General features: G+C 45.0%; 1 pseudogene; it reads right to left on the bottom strand.

Annotated features, from left to right (window-relative positions):
* Positions 1 to 1,652: 1,652 nt before the first annotated feature.
* LOC146355693 (E3 ubiquitin-protein ligase TRIM15-like) lies at positions 1,653 to 10,192 on the bottom strand (annotated as a pseudogene).
* Positions 10,193 to 13,967: the final 3,775 nt, after the last annotated feature.

The following is a 13,967-nucleotide window of genomic DNA, read 5'->3' as shown; positions in this document are numbered from 1 at the left end:
AGAAATGAGCCTTACAAAAATGTCAAAGCTATGCAGGAAAGAGAAACTGTATTAACACTTTCTGTACCAGAAAAGAAGAGGCCAAGAAAGGTGGTTGGCAGCTCCAGGACAGCATCCAACTTTCTCTGCCTGTCTCTGGGGAAGCTTTCAGAAATCTTAACACTTGCTTACACAGGGTCACTTTTCAAGTGATTAAAGTCATGATGCAGGTTTGATAGGATATGTTATTCATTACCCTTCACATGGTATAGTAAAAACACATAACTGCCCATTGGGTTGCCAACTGATCAGAAATGGGACATGCCTGGCCTACTTCTGTGCCTTTAACTGCTGCATATTATTAGCAAGTGAAGTCTGTCATGACACAGAGATAGACATGGCCTGCCAATTGCTGCAGATTGGCTGTTAAAGGCACAGGCTGTTAAAGGCACAGGCACAGTGGCCAGTTCAGGTGTTGGCAACCTTCCTGTTGGCCATTCCTCAAACTGAATTATCTTTCTCTGGAATAACTTTACCTGGACTGGAGCTTTCATGGTTATGAAGCTTTCATGTTTTTTTTATACATGGTTTAAACGAGCCGGGTTTTGTTTTTTTTAAATACCACTGACCTGGTCTGCTACTGTCTATTTACCAGAGGTTTGCTATGCAGAAATCAACAGAAGAAGCCTCTTACAGCATGGCACCAAACATGGTCACCTAATAACTGCAGCAGATCAGACTGCTATAAAGGCATAGATGCAGGGGTTAGCTCAAAACCTGGCAACCCTAAAATTCATCTCCAACAAAATCAACTGGTAAATCCTTTCCTGGACTGCTGCAGATGCACATTTGAATTATGCACCCCCCCCACCCCGCATGTAGATTATCAAAATGTCAAGAGAGATGGTTGCAGCCTTGCCTTTTCCATAATATGCTATTTTCCCTATGTATGGGGCATTTATTTCTTAAAGGAGAATAATTCATATAGGTAACCTCTCCCACAATCTCATCTACACACCACTTTTTCCATTTGATTTTGCTGAGTGAACTAGCCCTTGGTAAGGAAGCCTGATGCAAAGGAAGAGAGGGCTCCTGCCCCTTTAATAGTTCTGTAGGAATGTGAATTGTTATGCATGCTGCACTGGCTAGATTTCCCTCTTCTGCACAACTATTAAAGGGGCAGGAACCCTGTTCACTTCAGCATTGGCCATCTAGCCCTCTCTCATGGGAAGGAACTCATGCACAGAACTGCTCCTTGCTGTCACAGAATCCTATGCATGAACTTACTCTCAAGCCAAACTGCATAGGATTGGGCTGCATTTCACCCTTTTGCTGTGGACATCTAAGGCTACTGATTTATGAACTAGCCTCTGCAACTGCCCCTTTAAGAGGAGCATCTAGCAGGGGATCACATTTGGCTCCACCTGCTGATCTCTGCCCATCAACCCACTCACTGAGCTCTGTACATGGAACCAGCACAGGAGCAGGACAGGCCATATTTCCTCCTGGCCAATTGACAGCCTTACTGACAAGCGCAAGGAGAGCTGCATAGATGGAATCCTCCAGCATGACAGAGTGTGAGTTGCTGGTAGCTAGAGAGGCTGCCAGCATTACTCTGCACTGGGTACTGGCAGCTAGAGAGGCCTTTTGAAAGGGTTGCTGCTCCTGGTATCTCAGAGAGAGATTTTGAGCTGGGAGGCCAGCCCCCCTACCCAGAACCAAGGCCGGATTAGTTCCCCATCAAATGAGGCTCGTGAGAAAACAAAGATGGGGGACTCCGTATCGGGATCAAAAAACGTCACCTGCTCGCTTTTGTAGTTGAGAGTCACCCGAATCCTCCGGAGCTTCCCGTTTAACAGCAGGTGATGCTTTGGAGAGGTTAGGGCTTGGTAGTGACCCCCCCGCAACTGCCCCACAGCCCATATTCCCTCCTCGGGGCTGAAGGTGATTGGGCCTTTCCTTTTAACGGACTCCACAGCGACCCCCACGGCCCAGACGCCCCTCTCCTCCACCTCTACCTCCCACCAATGTGTTCCCGAGATGAATCCTTCATGACCCAGACACAGGTGCAAGTATCGAATCTCTCCGAGCTGCTGTGCAGCTTCTGCTGAGTGCTCCGGAGTCTCACGTTCCTGTGACCTTTGGACAGGCAGAAGTCAGGGTGAGCTGTATCTGGATTGAAGGTCACATTTTCTGCAGGGGGAAGAAAGAGAGAGAGAGAGACAGAAAACAGTTATTCTTGTGTTCTTATGTTCAAGGGCATGCATAAAAAATAATCACCATTAAAACATCACAATCATGAATGAATTTTAATTTTTGAAAGCTTATTTTATACATTTACTAACAAAAGGAGCCGGCTTTGCGTGGGTTGGAATAGCCCTTAAATACAGCAAAATCTTCAAGTGAATTTACGCAGTTGTCAGATTTGGGCACGTTGTGCTGGCCCTGTCTGAATGAAGCCACAGCTGCTGCCAACTCTAGGCACAGTCCCTGCTATGGTGCACTCCTATAGTTCCTGAGAGAGGGATCTATCCATTCCATTCCCCCTCCCCGGGAGGGGGGGCTGCTCCATAGCAGCAGGGAAGGATCAGCTGTATAACTATGCCTCAGATGGCTTCAGCCTGTGTAGCTTCAAACCAAATGGACTGCAAAGCTATGCAGTGGTTGGGGAAGTCTGCCACCTAGTGACTGGAGATGTTGCTGCAGCTTCAAACACATGGAGACAATTAATGCGTTTTTAAAACCAAATAACCCCAAGGTGCACCCCCTTAGGATGCATGCTAAGAGTCAGATGTCTAAATTTCACAGTCTCAGAGCTATGGCACTGATAGACAATCTCTATTATCATAGATATCCGATCCTTCAATGTTGAAAGTCATTTTGATTACTGTCTTTAATTACTGTCTGTAGATTTTATTGTTATAATAAAATAGTGGTCAAAATTATAAATGGATAAAACTGCAGGACTCGAACAGCTGTGTTAAAATGATTTCTTATAAAAGTTTTTAAAAGCCTAAGGAAAAAAAAGATCTTTCGCCTGCCTTCAAAAATACATTAACGTAAGCACAAGGTGAGCCTCCCGTGGGAAGAGAATTTCATCACTGGGGTGCCCCCACCATGAAGGCCCTCTCCCCAGTTTCATTTCAAACAGTGGGGCCACCAGGAGAAGAGCTCCCAAAGATGATCAGAGCATACAGCAAGCAATCCTTCAAAATTCAGAATTGTGGCAATACCTAAATGGTATTATTTGGAACATCAGATCATTCATCTATTAACACAACAAGAGTACTCTTGAGTCATATGCAGGAGAACCTCTCGATGGATCAGTGCAGGGGTAGGGAACATGTGGCCCCCCAGATGTTGTTGGCCTGCAACTCCCATCAGCCCTAACCTGCCTGCCCAATGGTGAAGGATCATGGGAGGTGCAGGCCAACAACACCTGGAGGGCCATATATTCCCCAGCCCTGGACTCATGGGAAGCAGGTGTGAGGGGGGGCAGTTCCTTTGAATTCTCCACCTCATGCTACGGAACAGAACTCATCCCCATCTCCTAGTGCTTTCAGTTCCTTGATCCAAAGTGTAATGGGAAAAGCAAGGGATGAGGTTAAGCCTTTTAATGGCTTGGGTGTGGGTGCTATCCCACCACACCAAATTAATGGAAAAGAGGGTCCTGCAACTCTTTCCTGGCCGCTGCTGCTGTGGTTTGCCTGACCAAATGATACCGCCACTCTCTGTTACTTGCGTGTAATTATGAATGCAACTGTGGCCAGCCAGGCGCTTCCAGGAAGAGGTCAGTGGCCATATCTCATGGCAGTGAATAACATCTGACATATGAAAACTTACCTTTGCAGAGCTCATATTTGGCAAGGAGGGTACCTGCAGAGAGAGAGAGAGAGAGAGAGAGAGAGAGAGAGAGAGAGAGAGAGGAGATGGGGTTTTTAAAATGGGGTTATCAAGAAGGGCACATATAACAGCAGGAAATTATTCTTCTCTTGGCTGTCATCAAGACCATACAACAACCTTCCCCAACCCGGTGCCCTCCAGATGTTTTGGATGATGACTCCAATCATTCCGGTCCACCCTGTACTAAGGGATAGAAATGTTTTTCAGTTTCAGACCACTGAGGAAAACCCCCCAGGAAAGTTACCTCTGAATTGCCTCATAACACGCTGCAGAAACAAGTTTATGTCTGAAAATTCCTCGATCCATCGTTTCAGTTCAGGAGGAAAAGCCACCGACTTCTGCACCGTCCCTGTCTCACATCTGGGGGAGAGACAACAAATGGTAACTCAACTGTGTCAATGACATGGCTGGTGTTGGAAAGTCTTGTGTGACTTATAGCAGAGTTGCATTATATAGACAAAGCATGGTAATGAAGCATTTAGTATTAGAGGCCATAAATGTAGGCTAGAGCCAGTTTAGAACAAGTTCAAATCAAATTGCTTTATTAGTGCCTTTATACACACCATCAGAGAAGGCTATCTAACGCTGTTTGACTACAAGCGCCCGCTAATGCTGGGTGTGGGAGTGTAAGTAAGTGAGGGAATGAGCTATGGTTATTGTTTCCTTCCAGGGGAGAGAGCTTGAGAAAGCAGTGCCCTGGTGGAACCCGGCAGCAAGAGGAGGGGCAGAAAGCAGCAAGGACAGGTGACATCAGGCAGCCTGGCACTCGGAAAAAGCGCCAGGCAAACCAGCTTCAGCCTCTGCCATCTACATTTCCCCAGAATGCATCTGGGCCCTACGTCAGCAGCAGCAAGCTGCACTGAGGGAGATGAGAGGGCAAAGCAGAGTCATTTCACCAGCCCTGCTGAAAGATTGATTTTTTTCCTCTTCCCTCCCCATTCCTTTTTCCTTGTGTATTGTGTCTTTTAGATTGTAAACCTGCAGGGAAAGACTGACTTGTTTAATTGATTATATGTAGGTCGCTCCGGGAGCCTTTTTGGCTGAGGAGAGGCATAAAAATACTTGATAAATATAAATAAATATTCAACATTGATTCAGAACACATTTCTAAGTCACTCCTTTTTGCCCGAGGAGCAGGATAAAAATACTCCAAATAAATAAACAAACAAACAATCAGCCAGACAGCCAGCAGGTGCAGCTCCCTCACCTAGGACTTCTTTTTAGAGCACCAGGACCTTAAAAAAGGGAGGGGGAGGGAAATTTTAAAAAATGAAACAAAACAAAAACAAAGGGAGGCCAGCGTCAGTCCTGGCAGGCCCCAGTACTTGCCACACTATGCCAGGCGCGGACATCAGGCTTACTCAGAAGTAAGTTCAATGGGGCTTCCTCCCATGTAAGTGAGTATAGGATTGCAGCCTAAATGTCTCTGTTGTGGAGTTGCATGAGTTGTCCAGTATACTGTCAAAGTTCAGGACCCAGAAGAAACTAAACTCCTAACATTAAGGGCAGAAAGTTAGAGCCACTTACCTCGGCAAAATGCCCTTGATGTCCTAGAAGCAGGAGAGAACAGAAATGTAAATGAGTTCCATATGGCACTCTACAGAAACTGGCCAGAATTCCAGTGAATTATTGAAGCCAGGGTGAGTTAGTGAGCTGCTGTAGACCCACACGTTTTGCTTGGGTGACTGCTCAAAATGGCTAAGAGACTGAACCATTGGATAAAACTTAGCTAGCTAAGCAGCTGCTCAGCAATCCATCATTGCTTGGAAGGGAAATCAGCTGGGAACTCCTTGGAACAGATTCTGAGCAAGATATAAATGCAATCAATAACACAGAGGCTGTAGTTGAGAGGCCCAGCATAGCGTTAGAGACAGAACACTGGATTCAGTTCAGGGAGACCTCTGCTCAGCCATGGATCTTGCTATATAGCCTTGTGCATGTCATTCACACTGACGTATCTCACAGGATTGTGAAGATAAAGAGGAATCACCCCACTGAGGAAGGAGGGCTGAGCAGGAGTTGCGGAGGGAAAGTGGTCCCTCGCTTCATGTTTAGGTGGCTGCCCAAAATGGCCAAGTACCTAAACAAACGATGGCCTTGTAGGCCCCTTCCAACCCTACTATTCTATGAAATGCATGAAGGGGTTAGGTGTTGTGAGAAGAAAACCATCTCACCTGGAGAAATTCACTTGCTGGCTGTTGACACTTCTCCATCTCCTGGACGAGGTTGTCTAGAGAGGTACATTCCTCAGAGAGCTTGGCGTCGTGCTCATCCCTCCGCTTTAAAATCCTTTTGTCCAGTTCTTCCAACCGTGCCAACAAGACAAGCTTTTTCTCCTCCATCAGTTGGTGCAGCTGCTGAAATTCAGACACCATGTTTTGCCTTTCATTGTCTGTCTGCTTCTGCAGGGAACAGATGGGAACAGGGAGAAGGGCAGGTTAAAGTCTGTAATGGAGTAAGTAGAAGGAATGTTGGGAGACACCAGATACAATCTATAGGGACATTCTGTGCAAAGTCCCACTGAGATGAATGGGAGCTACTTCAGGACACTCTAGTGTTCTTACACAGTTCCTATTCCTATTCAGTGGGGCATAACAGAATGTTCTGGTGGTTTGTGACGTGTGTGTGTGGGGCGGGGGGGGCGGCTTTCCAGTATAAAATTTCGCAGCTTCTGATACGTCAAGGAAGCTACATCTTATGTTCAGTAAAAACTTTCCAGAAAATTCTCAGCAGCTCCCAAAAGTCCTTAACATTTGCCTTTCATTGTGAGCTTTTGGAAAATGAGGTCTTTTTATTAAACTCAGAATTCTGCATTATATATAGCGTTCACTGCCTCACTGGCTCCTGCCTTTTCAAGTTTGATACATTTCATACCTGCCAACTTTTCAAAAGTCCTAAAAAGGGAGATTTAGGATGCAATCCTATATATATTTATCTAGGAGTAAGTGCCATTGAATTCAATGGGGTTTACTTCTGAGTAGACATGTAGAGGTGTAGCTGGACCTGAAATCACCAGATAGATACAGCAGGGAACAGGGGAAAGGAGGAGGTTACCCATACAATCAGAAAAGGGGGTTGGCAGCATATGGGGAGGGCGGGGGAGGGGAGGAGGGGAAGAAGAGCTGGAATCATAGAATCATAGAATAGTAGGGTTGGAAGGGGCTACAAGACCATTGAGTCCGACCCCCTGCTCAGTGCAGGAATCCAATTCAGAGAATCCCCGACAGATGGCTGTCCAGCCTCGTCTTGAATTCCTCCAGCGTGGGAGAGCCCACCACCTCCCTCGGTAATTGGTTCCACTGTCATATTGCTCTAACAGTCAGGACATTTTTCCTGATGTTCAGCCGGAATCTGGCTTCCTGTAACTTGAGCACATTATTCCGTGTCCTGCCTTCTGGGATAATCAAGAAGAGATCCTGGCCTTCCTCTCTATGACAGCTTTTCAAGTACTTGAAGAGCACTATCCTATCTCCCCTCAGTCTTCTCCAGGCTAAACATGCCAGTTCTTTCAGTCTTTCTTCGTAGGGCTTTGTTTCCAATCCCCTGATCATCTTCACTGCCCTCCTCTGAACCCTCTCCAGCTTGTCTGCATCCTTCTTAAAGTGTGGTGCCCAGAACTGGACACAGTACTCCAGATGAGACCTAACCAGTGCTGAGTAGAGGGGAACTAGTACTTCTCAGGATTTGGAAGCTATGCTTCTATGAATGCAGCCCAAAAGAGCATTTGCCTTTTTTGCAGCCACATCGCATTGTTGACTCATATTCAGCTTGTGATCAACAACAATTCCAAGATCCTTCTCGCTTGTAGTGTGGTTGAGCCACATATCCCCCATCTTGTAACTGTGCATTTGGTTTCTTTTTCCTAGGTGCAGAACTTGGCATTTATCCCTATTAAATGTCATTCTATTGTTTTCTGACCAGCACTCCAGTCTATCAAGATCACTTTGAATTTTGTTTCTGTCTTCCAAAGTATTAGCTATACCGCCAGGGGCATTGCTAGGGTCTTAAAAGATCCGGGGCACAGGCCCATAACACAAATTTGCATACACACACACACACAGACGAGTCTAAGCGCACGTCTAGTATATATGTGTGTGGTGTGTGTGTGCGTGCATGCAGTGTGCGTGTGTGTGTGTATAGATTACATACATACATACATACATAAGAAGTGTGCACTGACACCCCCGCCCCCCTTCAACTCAGACCCCGATTCAGCATTTTGGAAAACATCCCGCTTCTGCTCTGGCCAATTTGTAGTCAGACCACTTCAGCTCAGTACCAAACCTGAGTCAAGGTTTGGACAAATTAGTCTTTATGCCTCCTGTTGATTCCCATGGGAAATTAGAAAAAAAACCCTGTAACTTTTTTCTCTTGGTCAGAACTGGATGATAATTTCAGGCACAGTAGCCCCTGAGAAGGGAATTACACCTGCCCAATGTCAGAAATATAAGTGCAGGGTTTATATTTTGATTTTCTTTTAAAGGGAACTGCCAACAACATTTTAATTCTTTGGAAGAATTGGATAAAAATTTCAGGATTCATTACCCCATCAGAGGAGATCCTGTCTGCCAAATTTTAGAATGCTAGCCACAAGGGTTTTACCTTGTGGTAAAATATGTATTGACCTGCCCTTGTATATTATCTGAATTCTGTACTTACCCTTTCCTCTGTTTATAAATATGTGGTAATCTTGCTTTGTTGTTCAGATCTAATTACATTTCTAGGAACCTGGGGTTCATTACATAAGATTGCACTGTCGAAGTGCAATCCTCTATACACTTACTTGGGAGTCAGCTCCAACTCATAAATCTGATTATATAAATGGGTCTTACTTCTGAGTAGGTGTGCATAAGACTGCACTGTTAGGTTCTGCTCCCTGGTCCTGAAATCACTATTCCCATTACTGTACCCATTAAGCCAAGCTGAGAAAACAAACAAATATAGAAAAAATCCTAGTCACTCACAGCTCATATTCCTAAATTAAGCTACAAACAAACGCACTGAGTCGGTCCTATACCGCTTTGCTATAATTATGAGAATAGATTGGTCTTTTACTTCATTTACAAATTCTGAGGCGAGCTTGTCCATTCAGGTTTACTTGCAAGACTTTAGATCTGGGCTATTTTTGTTGAAGCAGCAAAGTATTAGCCTGAAGAATCCAGCTTTACTCAACTAGTTCAGGTTCCGCAAAGATTATTAAGAGCTAGATAAGAATTTTTGCAGAGCTAGATAAGAATGTTTAATTGACAAACTGCATATTTTCTTTTACATATTTGCTTGCCTTACATATACATGCCTTACTGAGATACTGAAGAAAGATGAGAAATAAGTTACTGTTTTAAGCAAAGGCTACCAGTCATTGTTAGAATGAAAGGCCAAAGTTAATATTTCTTTTTTTCTACACTGTATTACACTAACAAACTGAAACCAAAATAACTTCAAATAACATACTACATTCTTAATTCACCATTCAAATTTGATGAAGCTGGATTAAAGCTTCCTTCTGTCAATCAGCTAGAGTTTTAGTTGATTAATCTACCAATTAAAACATGTAGCCATAAAATGTAGCAAAACACTAAATCCATTGGAAAAATTTATTTAATTATTATACTTATAGCACATGTTTCTTCCTTGGAACTCAAGGTGATAGGTTTATATGTGGTCCCCAGGCAGTCTCCCATCCAAACACTGACCGGATCAGATATGCTTAGCTTCAGCGAAACGACTGGAGCCGGCTACCTTTAGACTGTGCCATATACCAAGAACAGCTCTGAGCAAGGCAAAATGCTTTGCAAAGTGTTGTTTACCATGACAGAGGACCTGAGCTTCGTTGTAAACTGTTTTGCTTTGCTCTAGAAACTTTTGCATAGCTTCAGATGCAATTATTATCATAATTATTCAGGAAACTTTAGCAAAGATAAAGCTGGCTGGAATAAAGAGGTCATGATTTCAATATGTGAGGGAGGTTTGCCTGAAAATGGGGGAGCTGACAGATCTGAGATTTAGAGAGTGCCACCGAGGATCATTTACAAGGATACCTCCCAGCAGCTCTTGGCTTTCCATTTTGCCACTTCTTTTAGACCCCACAATCTCATCTTTTTTCTTCTTCAAGGCAGCTATCTGGCTCTGAATCCCATCCTGAGATGAGAAAAAATGGTGTGTTTCATGTTATTTGGATTAGGAGCCTCAGCCTTCCCCCTCTCCTCGCCCACCATTTGCATGGGATAATAACACTGGTTTACCTTACAGGGTTGTTGTAAGGATTACAGCGTGATAGTTGATGTGAGCACTTCAGGGGTTGAGAACCCATGGCCCTCCCAACAGACATTGTTGGACTCAAAGTCCCATCATGCTTCACCATTATCCATGTTAGCTAGGCTGATGGAAGTCACAGTCCAAGAACAGCTGGTGGGCCACAAGTTGCCCACCCCTGAATTAAATAGTTCATCTCAGAACATTTGATTAGATGGTGGGCATTTCTTTATTTGCATATATAATAAATGAATACCATGATGTTACAAATGAGTCGTACTTTTCCAATCCTCTGAACATCACACTATTCTGAGTACATAAGAAGAACTGTGCTGGATCTGACCAAAGGCCTATTTAGTCCAACATTCTTTCTCCACAGTGGCCAACCAGAGGCTCATGGGAAGGCCACAAACAGGACATGAGCACAATAGCACCTTTCCGGTCGTGCTCCCCAGCAACAGACATACAAAAGCATATTGCCTCTGATACTAGAGAAAATATATAGTAATCACTAGTAGCCATATCCTCCATGAGTTTGTCTAATCCCTCTTTAAAGTCATCCAAATTGGTGGTCATCACTACATCTTGTGGAAAAATAAATATTCTGGTAAAATAATAATAATCTATAATAATAAAAGAGGATGTGTGTCTGTCCATCCGCGCTTTAGCACCAAGACTGTGAATCCTAGATACCTGAAACTTGGCATGCCTTCTCAGGGGACCCTAGGGACTGCACACATTAATTTTAATCAATTAACAGTGCGATCCTATGCATGATTCGACAGAGAAAAAAGTCCTGCAACCCCCAGCATGTCAAAGCCAGCCATGCTGGGTTGTAGGACTTCTTTGCTGTCTCCAAAGAGAACCAGTGTGGTGTAGGGGTTAGAGTGCTGGGCTGGGACTTGGGAGACCTGGGTTCTAGTTCCCACTCAGACATGAAGCTCCCCGGATGACTTTGGGCCAGTAACTGACTCTCAGCCTAACCTACCTCACAGGGTTGTGGCGGGGATAAAATGGAGGAGGCGGCCCATATAAGCCACCTTGGGTTCCTTGCAAGAGGAAAAAAGGCGGGATATAAATGTAATAATAAACGTAGGATTGTGCCCTCAGTTAATTAAAATGTGTCCATGTGGCTGAGGCCTGCAGTAACATCTTGGGCGAACTGCCCTAACCAGCACATAGCTTTGCAGTCCGTGCAGCTTGAAGCCAGGGGAGATTAGTAGGCAGAGAAACAGGGTTATATGCCTGCCGCCTGCTGTGGCACAGCCCCTCCCTCAGGGGAACGGGGTGGCCAGGCCCCCTCCCTCAGAGGACTGTGGGGTGCACCATGGCAGGGACGGTGCCTAGGGGTGCCAGTGGGTGCGGCTTCACTCAAGCAGGGCAGGCACAACGTGCCCAACTCTGACACCTGTGTAAGTTTGGGGGGTTCACAGTATCAAATGAAGCACTATTCCAACCCATGCAAAGTCAGGTCTGTTCACTAGTAAATTGTTGTTGTTATTTATACTTCTATACTGCCCCATACATTGGAAGGACAGATATTTTGGTCACCTAATGCGAAGAGAAAAGTCACTGGAAAAGACCCTGATGCTGGGAAAGATCGAAGGCAAAAGGAGAAGGGGATGGCGGAGGATGAGATGGCTAGATAGCATCACCGATGCAATGAATATGGACTTGAGCTCACTCAGGGAGAGAGCGCAGGACAGGAAGGCCTGGCGTGCTCTGGTCCATGGGGTCACGAAGAGTCGGACACGAATGAACGACAGAACACCTGCCCCATAGCCGAAGCTCCCTAGGCAGTTTACAAAAATCAAAAACATCAAAAATACAGTATGAAAAATGTTAAAACATAAAAAACATATACACAGGCAGTATACACAGAGACAATCTACGTCTAAAAACAACTTCAAGCAGCCGGCCAAACCATAAAACGAATCCAGGATCACCAAATGCCTGGGAAATAATTATTTATGTGACGTATACCCCACCTTTCCGCCCCAAAATGGCACTCGAGGCGGCTAATGAAGTCGTGGGCCAGCTTTTCTTTTTTCATGGCATACTTTTTAAAAACACCCGCATGCCGGTTCGGGGGACCGCTGGCCGAGCCCCGGCAGAGGAAAGAAGGGAAGCAAAAAGCAAGGGAGAAAGGGGAAGAGATATCCAACTGAATGCAGAGTTCCAGAGAATAGCAAGGAGAGACAAGAAGGCCTTCTTAAATGAACAATGCAAAGAAATCGAGGAAAACAACAGAATGAGAAAGACTAGAGATCTCTTCAAGAAAATTGGAGATCTCAAGGGAACGTTTTGTGCAAAGATGGGCATGATAAAGGACAAAGAAGGCAGGGACCTAACAGAAGCAGATGAGATTAAGAAGAAGTGGCAAGAATACACAGAAAAAGGGCAACGCCAAAGAGTGTTCAAACTACCGCACTATTGCGCTCATTTCACATGCCAGCAAGGTGATGCTCAAAATCCTACAAGCTAGGCTTCAGCAGTATGCGAACCGAGAACTACCGCAAGTACAAGCTGGGTTTCGAAGAGGCAGAGGAACTAGAGATCAAATCGCCAACATTCGCTGCATCATGGAGAAAGCAAGAGAATTCCAGAAAAAGTCTATTTCTGCTTCATTGACTACGCTAAAGCCTTTGATTGTGTGGATCACAACAAACTGTGGCAAATTCTTAAAGAGATGGGAGTACCAGACCACCTTACCTGTCTCCTGAGAAACCTGTACAAGGGCCAAGAAGCAACAGTAAGAACCAGACATGGAACAACCGAGTGGTTCAAAATTGGGAAAGGAGTACGACAAGGCTGTATATTGTCACCCTGCTTATTTAACTTATATGCAGAGTACATCATGAGAAATGCTGGGGTGGATGAATCAGAGGTTGGAATTAAGATTGCTGGGAGAATTATCAACAACCTCCGATATGCAGACGATACCACCCTAATGGCAGAAAGCGAAGAGGATCTCAAGAGCCTCTTGTTGGGGGTGAAAGAGGAGAGTGCAAAAGCTGGTTTGAAACTCAACATTAAAAAACGAAGATCATGGCATCTGTCTCTATCACTTCCTGGCATATAGAAGGGGAAGAAATGGAAGCAGTGACAGATTTTACTTTCTTGGGCTCCAAGATCACCGCAGACGGTGACTGTAGCCATGAAATTCAAAGACGCTTGCTCCTTGGGAGGAAAGCTATGGCAAACCTAGACAGCATAGTAAGAAGCAGAGACATCACCTTGCTGACAAAGGTCCATCTAATCAAAGCTATGGTTTTCCCAGTAGTAATGTATGGCTGTGAGAGCTGGACTATAAGGAAGGCTGAGCGCCGAAGAATTGATGCCTTCGAACTGTGGTGCTGGAGAAGACTCTTACGAGTCCCCTGGACTGCAAAGAGGTCAAATCAGTCCATCCTAAAGGAAATCAACCCTGACTGCTCACTGGAAGGACAGATACTGAAGCTGAAGCTCCAATATTTTGGCCACCTAATGCGAAGAGAAAACTCTCTGGAAAAGACCCTGATGCTGGGAAAGACTGAAGGCAAAAGGAGAAGGGGACGGCAGAGGATGGGATGGCTAGATAGCATCACCGATGCAATGAATATGAACTTGAGCTCGCTCCAGGAGAGAGCAGAGGACAGGAAGGCCTGGCGTGCTATGGTCCATGGGGTCACGAAGAGTCGGATACGACTGAACGACAACAATATCCATTTCTTGGACTGTCCTCTGTAAAGTAGAACTGGCTACCCTAGCAACCCCTTAGGAGTAATGACTTATGAGGCCTTAAGACTCAAAAAAGAAAAGCAGGACAGGCAGCTCCTTTACCAAGTGTAGGT

The sequence above is a fragment of the Heloderma suspectum genome, chromosome 2 (genome assembly GCF_057233095.1).
Source record: "Heloderma suspectum isolate Gila_16-S chromosome 2, 16-S_ref, whole genome shotgun sequence".
NCBI classification, from domain to species: domain Eukaryota; kingdom Metazoa; phylum Chordata; class Lepidosauria; order Squamata; family Helodermatidae; genus Heloderma; species Heloderma suspectum.
The sequence above is the reverse complement of the archived record's forward strand: the minus strand, read 5'-3'. Positions and strand labels throughout refer to the sequence as shown.